This window comes from Polypterus senegalus, chromosome 1 (assembly GCF_016835505.1).
Source record: "Polypterus senegalus isolate Bchr_013 chromosome 1, ASM1683550v1, whole genome shotgun sequence".
In the NCBI taxonomy this organism is placed as follows: Eukaryota; Metazoa; Chordata; class Cladistia; order Polypteriformes; family Polypteridae; genus Polypterus; species Polypterus senegalus.
Genome location: NC_053154.1, coordinates 38,022,739 through 38,035,258, shown reverse-complemented (window position 1 = coordinate 38,035,258; position 12,520 = coordinate 38,022,739). Strand labels below are relative to the sequence as shown.

General features: G+C 36.6%; 1 protein-coding gene across 19 annotated transcripts in view; it reads right to left on the bottom strand.

Annotated features, from left to right (window-relative positions):
* Positions 1 to 12,293, bottom strand: part of LOC120524878 (erythroid membrane-associated protein-like) — a 111,295-nt gene extending 99,002 nt beyond the window's left edge. For 7 of the 19 annotated variants that reach the window (XM_039746751.1, XM_039746716.1, XM_039746724.1 and 4 more), the window contains exon 1: positions 8,118 to 10,183. The gene's annotated coding sequence lies outside the window, so the exon portion shown is untranslated. Of the gene's footprint in view, positions 1 to 8,117; positions 10,184 to 12,037 lie in introns of those variants that run through there. The other 12 variants (XM_039746767.1, XM_039746799.1, XM_039746733.1 and 9 more) reach the window with 9 other exon arrangements.
* Between the last annotated feature and the right edge of the window lie 227 nt (positions 12,294 to 12,520).

Here is a 12,520-nt window from a genome sequence, read left to right as displayed (position 1 = left end):
ACTATCGTTTCTGTTCAAGTTCTATTTAAATTTTAAATAGAAGGAATTTTTATTTAGTCGACAGAATATTATTCCGGAATAAATCAACTCAAACCTATGAGTCTCATTTGTGGAGCTAATGTGGCTGTAATTACAGAATTTAATCTAAGATGGCACTATGAGACAAACCATCAAAATAACCTGAATGACCTGAATGCAATGCACAAGATACAGAAAGCAGAAGAGTTAAAGAAGAATCTGACACTTCAGCAGACGTTTTTACCCGTGCAAAATCACAAAGTGATTTCAAGTGAAGCTACTTTTATGGGAGACACAAATGCACCAGTGCAACTTGCCCCACTTTCCCTGTTGCCAAGTAATGTTGAACCAAGTCGGCACAACGGTGTTCCCAAATACGCACTTTGCTGATAAACTGAGCGCACTGCGCACTGAGTTCGCATGGCGTTTTGGTGACTTTGAAGAGCAAAAAAAGAATTTTGAGTTATTTTGCAACCCATTTGCCGTCGATGTGGAAACTGCACCTGTGCAGATTCAGATGGAGGTGATTGAGCAGCAGTGTAATGGCACACTGAAGGCAAAGTACGATACTGCACGGCCTGCACAGTTTATTGACTCTATTCCTGCAAAAATGCTCCAGCTCCGTCTACATGCGGCTCGAACCTTGTGCATGTTTGGTACCACATATCTGTGTGAGAAGCTCTTCTCAGTGATGAAGACTAACAAAACAGCACACAGGAGTCGCCTCACTGATGAGCACCTGCAGTCCATCCTGAGAATCTCCACAACACAGAACCTCACACCAAACATAAACGAACTTGTTGCCAAAAAAAGATGCCAGGCGTCCAGCTCTGATAAAATGACATAAGAGCAAAGACAACTGAATGATTTGATTTGTTATTGCTGAAAAGAACACATTTTATTTATATTTCCAGGTTTTGTTATGCACCATGTTCATATTTGAATTTCTATAATTTTGACAGGATATATTTTTATGGAGAGCAAAATCTTTTGGGATATTTAAAATTTAAGTTTATTTTTTATATAAAATTACATAAGAGTAAAGAAATTTGAATGTTTGTTCTTTTAACGTTTACTTTATTTCTAACTTGTATAATTTAGACAGGATATATTTTTATGGAGAGCAAAATATTATAAGTTATTTAAGGTTTGAGTTGATTTATTCCGGAATAATATTCTGTCGACTAAATAAAAATTCCTTCTATTTAAAATTTAAATAGAACTTGAACAGAAACGATAGTTCATAATATCCAAGCAGACTTGCACGTAAGAACGGGAGTCATCCGTTTTAACAAGCAGCGTATTGCACTGATACGTAATAGCCTGCCCATTTAATTATTTACGAATGGATAAATAAATTAAGATTTTGTTCAAATAATGTTTTTCATTTTTCTTCCTTCATGGATTCTGTCACCCCCAGCAACAGTTGCTCGCACCCCAAAGACTGTATATATGTGTATATGTGTGTGTGTATATATATATGTATTTGTGTGTATATATATGTGGATGTACTTTGTATGTGTATATATGTATGTATATATATATATATATATATATATATATATATATATATATATATATATATATATGTATGTATATATGTGTGTGTGTGTGTGTATATATATGTGTATATGTTTATATGTATATATGTATGGATATGTATATATATATATATGTTTATATGTGTGTGTGTATATATACATACATATATATATATATATATATACCTGTATATATATGACAGCAACACTCATCACTCACAACAGTGACAAAACAATTACATTGACAATCATGTTATGTTATTTTCAAAATGTTTCCTTTTCTTTTTCATAACTTCTTTAACACACTACTTCTGCGCTGCGAAGCGCGGGTATTTTGCTAGTTTATTAAGAAAGGACCTATTTCGGTTGCAAAGAGAGTAGTCTGGCAAACTTTTCCACTCCAGCTATACAAAAAAACAAACAAACAAAAAAAAACAACTAGGGGATTCTGAATCCTTATACAAAGAACTATTCCAAATATAGTTTCACATACAATATCTGATTCTGATGGGCTATCTGTAATGGTGACAGGCAATTTATATAATACTAAAATGATTCTGATTAATATCTATGCACATAAAGTGGATGATATAGCTTTCTTCCAAAATGTATTTGCATCTATCTCTAATGTGAACACTCAAAAATTACAATGGACAGATATTTTAATTGTGTTTTAATTTTAGACCTGGATATATCCTCAGCTACAATAATAATAACATCTGACACTGCAAACTGTGTGATTATCTCTGTAATGGATCATAATTTATCAGACCCATAGAGGTTTTTAAATCCTAACCTAAGCGCATACTGCTTTTTCTTACCCATATTGATTATTTCCTTACAGACAATCATTTTTTGCCCATTATTAAATCTTGCAAGTATGATGCTTTTGTTATCTCTGTCCACGCCCCTCTGATCATGGAGCTTAAATTCCTGCATCCTACACACATATCTCGTAGCTGGCATCTTAACCCCATGTCATTAGCTTTTGAGAACTGTACAGAATCCATATCCAAGCAAATTGATTATTTTCTTGAGACAAATTTTTCCTCAGAGGTTTCAGCACTAATAATCCAATTACCATTCATTCTCTCAGAATATGGAACCAATTCAGGAAGCACTTTAAGACAGAGAAGCTTTTATCTTGTTGCACCTGTACATGACAACTACCGTTTCCCACCTTTTCAAACATATACAGTATTTAATATCTGGAAAATGAACTTTACTAAACAGGCCCAGTTTTTCTCACCTTTCACCTTGTTCTATTCCAGAAGGAATATTGATCAGTCTTGAAGACTCAGGTAGCATCTCTACAATTTATAAAAAATATTTTAAAGTCCCTTCCTTTCAAAGACCCCAGAGATACATTGGGGAAAGGATCTGTCACTTAATATTTCAGAAAAGAAGTGAAAGGCAGCTATACACAGAATACACCCTAGCTTCATATGTGTAATGCATTCAATCATTCAAATTAAAATCTATTATCAAGCAAATTTATCTCATTTAAAAGTGTCCAAAATGATTCCAGGGCAAGATTCAGCCTGTGAATGTTGCAACCAATCTCCAGCCTCACTTGGGCTAATTTGGGTGTGTACCAAATTAACAACATTTTGGACAAAAATCTGTATGCTTAAAGCCTTGGTGTCACAAAATCACTCCAAACCCATTAACAGCTGTGTTTGGTATACTTCTAGACAGGGTTAAAATGAAGAAGAACAAACTGTAATTGTTTTCATTACACTACTAGCACATAGACTTATCTTGCTCCATTTGAAGAGTCCTACTCAACTTGTAAGTCAGTTGGTAAATGATTTTCTATACTACTTGAAATTGGAAATAAATAAATGTTCACCGGATCCAATCAATAACTTTTTAGAATAATCTTCCATTTCAAAGAAAAGGATGGTTTGCTTTGTTAAGTTTGACTTGCATTTATGGTATGAAATCTTCTTCTAATTAAAGTCAACAATAAAAAAAAAGTTTGGGTGAAGTATTCCTTTAAGAGTTCTTGACATTTTCATAAAAAAATAGATATGCTTTCTAGCAATATCAGAATGTGACGTACTAATAAAAAAATTTACTTTTCACTTGATTGGTTATGCCCCATGTATCTTATATATAAATGTCTACATGTGGAAGTGTGTGTGTCTGTCCGGCTCGGAAGTGTAAAGCGGCCTCAGAAGTGGGAGTCTACAGCAGTGTAGCTCAAAGAGCCAGAATTTCAGTCCCAAGTTAATGAGTTGGAAGAAGAAATAAGTGTGAAGCTACAGCATGAAGCTTAAAGAGCTGATAAGCCGGCATCAAGTTAATGAGTCGGAGACAAACTTACTCACACGCTGATAGACATGTCTGTAAAAGGAAACCGTCGACTCTGCATTTCAATTTTTTTCTGATGATTTCAATAGTTTCGATGCCCAGACTTTTTACAGCACGGGCTTACACAGCTAGTGTATATATATATACAGTATATACACTAACAAAATACCCGCGCTTCGCAGCGCAGAAGTAGTGTATTAAAGAAGTTATGAAAAAGAAAAGGAAACATTTTAAAAATAACATAACATGATTGTCAATGTAATTGTTTTGTCACTGTTATGAGTGTTGCTGTCATCAAGGATTTGATTATCATTATTTCTTTCAATCAGATTCATATTTGAAGAATGTGTTGTGTTCAAGTTATATTACGTGTTTGTCAACCATTGTAAAGATAACTTTCCCAGTCCTGCAAAGTCAGTTCACGTGAGCCCCTCAGAGTACAAGCATCGAAGCTTCTCAGTTGTGTTTGTGCTATCTCGTGCGATCTCGCGATGCCCACGGCTTTATTTAATGTTAGCCTAGACCCGACATTTAAAAGTTTCTCTCGCACTTTTGCTGAGTTTGTGCCAAACACTATTCTATCCCTGACCATCTCTTCTTCATTTGCATAAGCATAGTCCTTCACCAGCAATTTTAACTCTGTTACAAAGTGATGAAAAGTCTCGTTTATACCCTGCATTCCCTCATTAAACTTGTATCTCGTGAATATCGTATTCATCTTAGGCATGACAAATGCCAGCGGCAGCGTGTCTATGAACCTAATTTAAAGTTAAGCTTTACACCCTGCTCTCCTATTCGTTTGCATAAGCACAGTCCTTCACCAGCAATTTTAACTCTGTTACAGAAATTTTAACTCTGTTACAAAGTGATCAAAAGTCTCATTTATACCCTGCGTCTTCTCATTAAACTTGTATCTCACGAATATCGTATTCGTCGTAGGCACGACAAAACCCAAGCTGCAGCCTGTCTATGAACTTAATTTAAACTTTAGGTTTACACTGTGCTTTGTTCTCGCAGTAGCTGCACTTATGAATATGCTAGTATGCGTCACTCGCTTCATATTCTTTTGCTGCCTTCTCAATTGTGTAATGCATTTTTGAACAGGTTTCATTCATCGAAGTGATCACTACCCAAATCGGTACTCATGAATCTAAGATTTTTAACATGCATTCCCGGTATTAAGTTGTGGATTTGCGCGAATATTTAGTGGCAGCGTGTCTATGAACGTAATTTAAACTTAAGCTTTACACCTTGCTTTCCTATTGATATGTGTACAAAGGCTTGTTCAGTGTCAGAGGGTTTCCGCAGTAGCTGCACTTATGAATATGCTAAGCACAGTTCTTCACCCGTGAATATTTAGCGGCACGTGTCTCCCTGACCATCTCATCTTCGTTTATTCGTCTTAGGCATGACAAACGCCCGCAGCAGCGTGTCTATGAACCTAATTTAAAGTTAAGCTTTACACACTGCTCTCCTATTCGTTTGCATAAGCACAGTCCTTCACCCGCGAATATTTACCTTATATGGGCAGGCACTCAATTATGTGGGAGGCATGATGATGCGGGATGCAACTCCGCCTCACACGGCGACTGAGTTGCAGGCTATGGCCATATATATGGACGAAAGTAGGTTCAAGTTATAACCGTTACGCATAGAATTTCAAAATTAAACCTGACTAACTTTTGTAAGTAAGCTATAAGGAATGAGCCTGCCAAATTTCAGCCTTCCACCTACACGGGAAGTTGGAGAATAAGTGATGAATCAGTGAGTGAGTGAGTCAGTCAGTCAGTGAGGGCTTTGCCTTTTATTAGTATAGATATATATAACCACAAGCGTTATGACTGCTGACTAAAATAGCAGGATGAATTCTAAAGTATACAGAGCAATCATATCTGCCCAGTTTCAGCCAAATGCTACAGAAATGGTAGGATAACACTTCAAAGTAGAGATGGACAATAAGCCAAAACATAGTGTGAAAGCAAACCAAGTGCTTTTTAAGGCAAAGAAGTTAAATATTCATCAAAGGCAACATCAATCTACTGACCTCAACCCAATTAAACATGCATTTCACTTGCACAAGACAAAACTGAAGGCAGAAAGACCAGCGAACAAGTAGCAACTGAAAACAGCTGCAATAAAAACCAGGCAAAGCATCACTAGGTTGAGGACCCAAAATTTGGTGATGGCCATAGCCTCCAAACTTCAGACAGTCCTTGACTGTAAAGGATTTTCAACCAAGTATTGACAATATAATCATTACATTTGTAATTATACTAGTCAGTCCAAACACTTCAGAGCCCCTGACAAAGGGGGGACAATGTATGAAAATGGCTATCTTTACTAAAGGGCTCATACAATTTTTGTTAAAACCCTTAAATTAAAGCCAAAGGTTTCCACTTCAGTCACATCTTGATTGTGTCTCTCAAATTCATTATGGTTGCATATAGAGCCAAAATTATGAAAATTGTGGCGTTGTCCAAATATGTATGGACAGGACCGGATTAACCATTAAGCAAACTAAGCATGTGCTTAGGACATCAAGGGAAAGGGGGGGTTGGAGGGAATGTATCACAGAAATGCTCCATTGCTGGATTTATTATGGACCATATGGTGCAAAACTGCAAAATCTGCAGCTGACCCTGGTCGCACAAAAAGGGGCTCCCACATTTATTGAAAAAAAAATTACAAACATATATACTGTATATATATATAGAACAATAACAAAATAGTTGTGTCATGAATTTTAAAATTTTATTTTTTGCCCCCACAAACAAAAATTAACTTAATCTTACAAGGACAGTTAATATCAAAGTGCCTTCTCTTTCTGAATTGTATCACCTTAAAACAAGTATTTTGCTCAAGATGGACAGACTGAATTTAACTCTTAAGCAGGTAATTAACATCAAAGCATCTCCTCTTCCTGAGGTTTATCTAAGACATTGTATGTTGTTTGTGCCTATGATAAGTAAGTCTCTTGAAGTACTAGGGAATGAAGGACTGTGTGTGTGTTATTCTTATGTCACTTGTGGTTAAAACTCTAGGGAATAACAGGCTGTGAATACCGTATGTCATTCATATGGCATTTTTGTGGTTAAGGTTGGTGTGTATGTGTATATCCATGTACTGTATATGTGTGTTAATCTTAATATCTGCGATTAGGTAAACCAGTAATGAACCTTGTAAGTTCACTTATCCCTGGAGAAAGTAAGGGGAAGAAGAGGCGAATATCAAGGTAATACAATAGTAATAATAAAGGAAGTCTGGATGCCTTATCTGTACTAAGTATAGAAGCAGATGTATTATGCAAGATCAGTTTTGAGGATCTGATCAAAGACTTTGCAATAAGAAAAAGTAAAAGAAAACTTTTCAAATATAAAGTGGACAAAAAGCTGAATGGAGCATTAACAATGCACAGTGATAAAGAAGCAACCACTGGAAAAAATGTGAAAATAAAACAGATGACCCATTATATTATTTCTCTCTATAAGTAACAGTCTAAAACTTTAAAGTCTTAAAATAACTTTCAAATCATGAACTGATAAACTTACTACTTTTAACATTAACCACAAAGTAAACAAGTAACTTTCCTTAGTAAAGAACATTTTAATATGCATTTTAAGTGTATATTTGTGAGATTATTCATTTTATTATAATTAGAATGAAGGAGGATTAAATGATGAGCAAGAAACACAGCCAGTAACTGGCACGGATTGATGAGCAATTTTATCTTTTAAAGTTCAATACCGTAAGGTACTAACCCACAGTGTCTGCTTGTGCATTTAATTTTAGATAAACTCCTTCATAAACTGAAATGTAGTTTGTGAAATCCAACATACACTTTAATAATTTGATGCAATAATTCCAGTTTGGGATTCAGAAACATTTAGGGGGAAAACAGTACAGTTCAAACATGTTTAATTACAATTCATTCTAAATACCTGCTTTTTTCCCCCAGTTTATGGCAGCACTGGACACATGCAAGTCTTCTCATCGGAAACACTCGTGCGCACCGTTCAGTTTACGGTCACCAATATCCTATCAGTAACCAGAGACAAAAGGAAACACACACACACAAAAAACATGTAAACGCCATACATGCACTACACAGATTCGAACCCGGTGCTTTCAATTTAACCAATGAACTTTCTGACTTAGAAAAATGTCTGTAAATGAAGTGCAGCAGAAATAGGAGCGTGCTGTGTCTGTCACTTGTTTACTTGCTATGGTTTAAGCAAAACTCACCTGCATCTGTAAACAATAAAAGAAGCGACCTCAGTTTGATTCTGCCGAGTTTCCGTTAAATATTGTAATCCCTTTCATGCTTTCTGCTGAGTCTGTTAGTCAGTTTGTTTGGTGTACACTCGTAATATACATGAAAATAAAAATGGCCATAGGTAATTTAACCTTCAGCCATGTCAGATAAACAGTGCAGCTAGCGCCGTGTGGCAGACAGCCGGCTGAAAGCTCAGTTAGCGTCAGCACAGCATGAAAGTCAATCAGTAAGCGGGCGGGTACGTGAAACTCAAAATAACGCCAATTTCATTAGTATGCGTTAACCCTAAAATGCTTGTTGGCTTATTGCTGAAAAATGTATATAACTTTAGAGAGACGCACAAAGGCAAAACAAATATAGAGTTAAATGAAAAAGACGTATGAATAAACTCCACCTTATTCTACCTCACAAATCACAAGGATCAGATATGCGCACAAAGCGAGTTACACAAAGCAGCAGGCTACTGGCAGTGAAGATAGACAGAAAAATGAATTAAGCTTCAATCTGTTCAAAGTATATGGAAAGCAAACTAAACAGTGGTAAATTAATTTACAGTGTTAAAATATGTTTCTCTATATATACTGAACACATTCTTCAATAATCGAACAGTTTTAATTTTTGCTGTGTGATACCTAACTTGCGTAACAGAAGCAGACTAAGTGAATGCATTTATAGTAAGCTGACATTAAATAGCTGTTGTACACACCCTTATTAGAGAGAACATCCATCCACCCATCCATTTTCTACATGTAAGCCTAAAACATTTCTAATATCACGCAACACTCTTTTTCCCTACTAATCTGTAGCTTCAAAAGAGTGGAGTTATCGTTAATATATTTCGTTATTTTGAAAAATAAGTAAATAAATATGCATAGGTTCTATGAAAAATAAGCATGTGTTTTTGATTTTGTTTTCTAATTCTACATTTCAATTCAGTGTTATATAAGTATATGTACGGAAGCCTATTAGGGCCACGGAAAAAAAATAGCCTACGGACTTAGTGAAGAAAAAAATAATTCAACTTTAATTTCGACGCTTATGACGAGTGCAATAAAGTCGACATGCTGACTTTATTCTCGGAATTTCTACTTTGTTCTCGCCGTTTATGTTAAGATCAAAGTTGAAATGTTGATTTTATTCTCGCAGTTTATCATTAAAGTAGAACGTCGTAAACTAAACTTAATCTTAAAACGAGTGTTTACTTTACTAGATTTTATCAAATCCCGTCATAAATTAATGTAGCACATTAAATGCTTTGTGTTAAGTGTTCCCCGACCCATGACAATCTGTACGTGCTTCTTTATCTGATTTCCTCCTGCATTGAGAGGCGGCGCAGGCAGCGATCGCCAAAGAATATATTCATTTCATGAGATTCCTGCTCTCTGAATATTTAGAATGCTAAGATGAATACCTGATATCGTGATTAAATGCACTGAAGCATGTATTAAACACTTGGGGGCACGGTGGCGTGGAGGATGCACTGCTGCCTCGCAGCAAGGGGGTCCCGGGTGCTGTTATTTACAGATCAGCATCCAAAGGCTTGCTTCAGAAGCTCGACGTTCTTTATCACTCTGCCATCCGGTTTATAACAAATGCTCCTTTCAAAACCCATCATTGTACCCTGTATTATTCTCTCAACTGGTCTTCATTGTACACCCGCCGTAAAGTCCATTGGCTTATGATTATTTACAAAACTCTCCTTGGTTTTTCCCCTACAGGAATTGTTACACTTTTCTTTTTCTGTGTATAATACTCGTTCTGCTAATCTGATTCTGCTGACAGTTCCTAAGGCTACTTCTGTACTTGGTCTGTCGTCTTTTCAGAACGCTGCTGCTAGAGACTGGAATGACCTGAAGAAAATGTTAAAACTGAATAATTTCATTCCTAAATCAGTTTTCCAATCACGGATTTCAGCTTATTATAAAGATGTGTGTCGCTGTTACTTAGGCTAGCTGCTCCAATTCACTGCTGCTCTACTCATTGTTGCTCCAATGTTCTTATTCTTTATATAATATTTTTATGACATTTTTTTTTTTTTTTGGTAAATATGTAATCTATTTACTGTTTCTTGCTTCATTTCTTTCTTTATTTATCATTACTTTTTTTTTCGTAATTTCGTTTATATTGTATATGTGTATCTTTCTTAATATGTTTTATTTTTTATTTTTTTTCTGCCCCCCCCCCCCATTTCCCTCTTAAGGTTTTGCCCTTTCCAGGCCACAGTTGTAAATAAGAAACATGTTCTTAATCTGTTTTGCCTGGTTAAATAAAGGTAAATAAAAAATAAATAAATACCTTGAGTTTGCATGTTTTTCTGGTGGATTTGCTTCAGTTTCCTTTCAAAGTCATGTAGGTTGTGGGGTTTTGTTATGCTATATTGACCCTAGTGTATGTGTGTGCTCGTATTCACCCTGCTATGTGATGGCGCCCCGTTCAAGATTTACTCCTGCCTCGCACACGATGCTTGTTGGGATGGGCGCAATCCTTAATGGATGGCATAATTAAAAATGTGTAAAGATTTATTTAAGTTCTGTACACTCGGTGGTCTGTGTTTATAACTAGTTTTCATTTCACAAAGACGCTTTTCGTGTGGTTAGTGGTTATGTACATAAAGAAAAAGGAAGGATAGGAACTGGGGTTTTGGTACGTCAGATAGAGACAGCACGCATGCAATAAAGACCACCAGATCACGACCTCAACATTTACACAATGTTTAAGTTAAACCTGTGCAATACCCATTCATATATCCAGTTTTTTGGAGCTTCGTCACACCTGACATAAAGTTCTCTACACTAAAGGAACACTTGGGGACCCGTTACTAAGAGATAAGAAGCACTACCGCCACGCCACCGTGTCCCCGCCAACCATGTTTAATACCTGCATTAATGCAATTCATTTAAATGATATCCAGTATTTATCTTAGCGTTCTAAATGTTCAGAGAGCAGGAATATCATAAAGGGAATGTATTTTATACAGCTGCCTGCGCCTCCTCAGTGCAAGAGGCAGTCAGTTTAAGAAGCGCTTAGCGATTAACAACTGGGTCGGGGACGCTTAACACAAAGAATTTAATGTGCAACATTAAATTATCTGCGGTGGGTTGGCACCCTGCCCAGGATTGGTTCCTGCCTTGTGCCCTGTGTTGGCTGGGATTGGCTCCGGCAGACCCCCGTGACCCTGTATTCGGATTCAGCGGGTTAGAAGATGGATGGATGGATGGACATTAAATTATGACGGGGTTTGAGAAAATCTAGTAAATTAAACATTCATTTTAACACGAAGTTTAGTTTACGACATTCTACTATGACAAATTAAACTATGATAATAACGTGGAAATGTCGAGAACAAAGTCAACATGTCGACTTTACTTTGTATTTTCGAAATATACTTTTTTTTTCTTCACTGGTGTCCGTATTTTTTTTGTCTTCTCCGTGGCCCTAATACGCTTCCGTAACTATGCCATATGATTCGAAGGGAAGCATTTGCTGCTGTTGTAACCGGAGCCTCCGGAGGGGATATTGTAAAAAAGACATGGTGGAAAGGCGCACACCATAATTGGAGAATTGACAACCAGAAATAAACAGTAACGAATATACTGTATATAGATATTGTAACAACCCCGGGGTTGGTATGTGGAAGAATGGAATAACATTTTTCCCTGATTACTGGTGAATGGCCCTAAAAAAGGACCGTTTGGATTTTTCAGCGTGCTGCTTCCGCACATCTCCTGGATGTTCAGCCTTGTCCCTTTCTGTTCCCCAAGCTGTCTGCGATTTAAGCCAAGCCCATCGTCCAATCCGAGGATCGCTGGTGGTTTAGCATCAGCAGCCAGGCGACACATCCCAACGAAGTGCTATTATGTTTTTAAGTGCTGCATCTGGCACACCTTACCTGCTGCTGTATAGCCGGCTTCTCCGGTTATTTCCGCGCCATTTGGAGCGTGTCCTTGTCAAGTTTGTACCCTGAACTCGTTACAATATAAACACGTAACTTGTGTAATGGAGTAGGCAGAACAGCTGCAGCGATAAATTCAGATCCCGGTGACAATCAGATTTCAGCTGCGTCTAATGCACATGCGTATGGAGGAATATTTCGGACAAAATGAAATAAATAAATAAATGCGTAAATAAATAAAAGTACTGTGAAATGTGAGCATAAATAAATAAATGTGTCATGAAATGAGAGCCTTAATAAATAAATATGTCATGAAATGAGAGCATAAATAAATAAATGTGTCACGAAATATGTTTTTCGTTGCTTATTTATTTATTTCATTTTGTCCGTAACATTCCTGCAAACCGTCATGAAATACGGCATGAAATAAAACTGTCACTTTCACTCGTCAAAGTTGAGAGGGTGGGCTCTAACACGCCC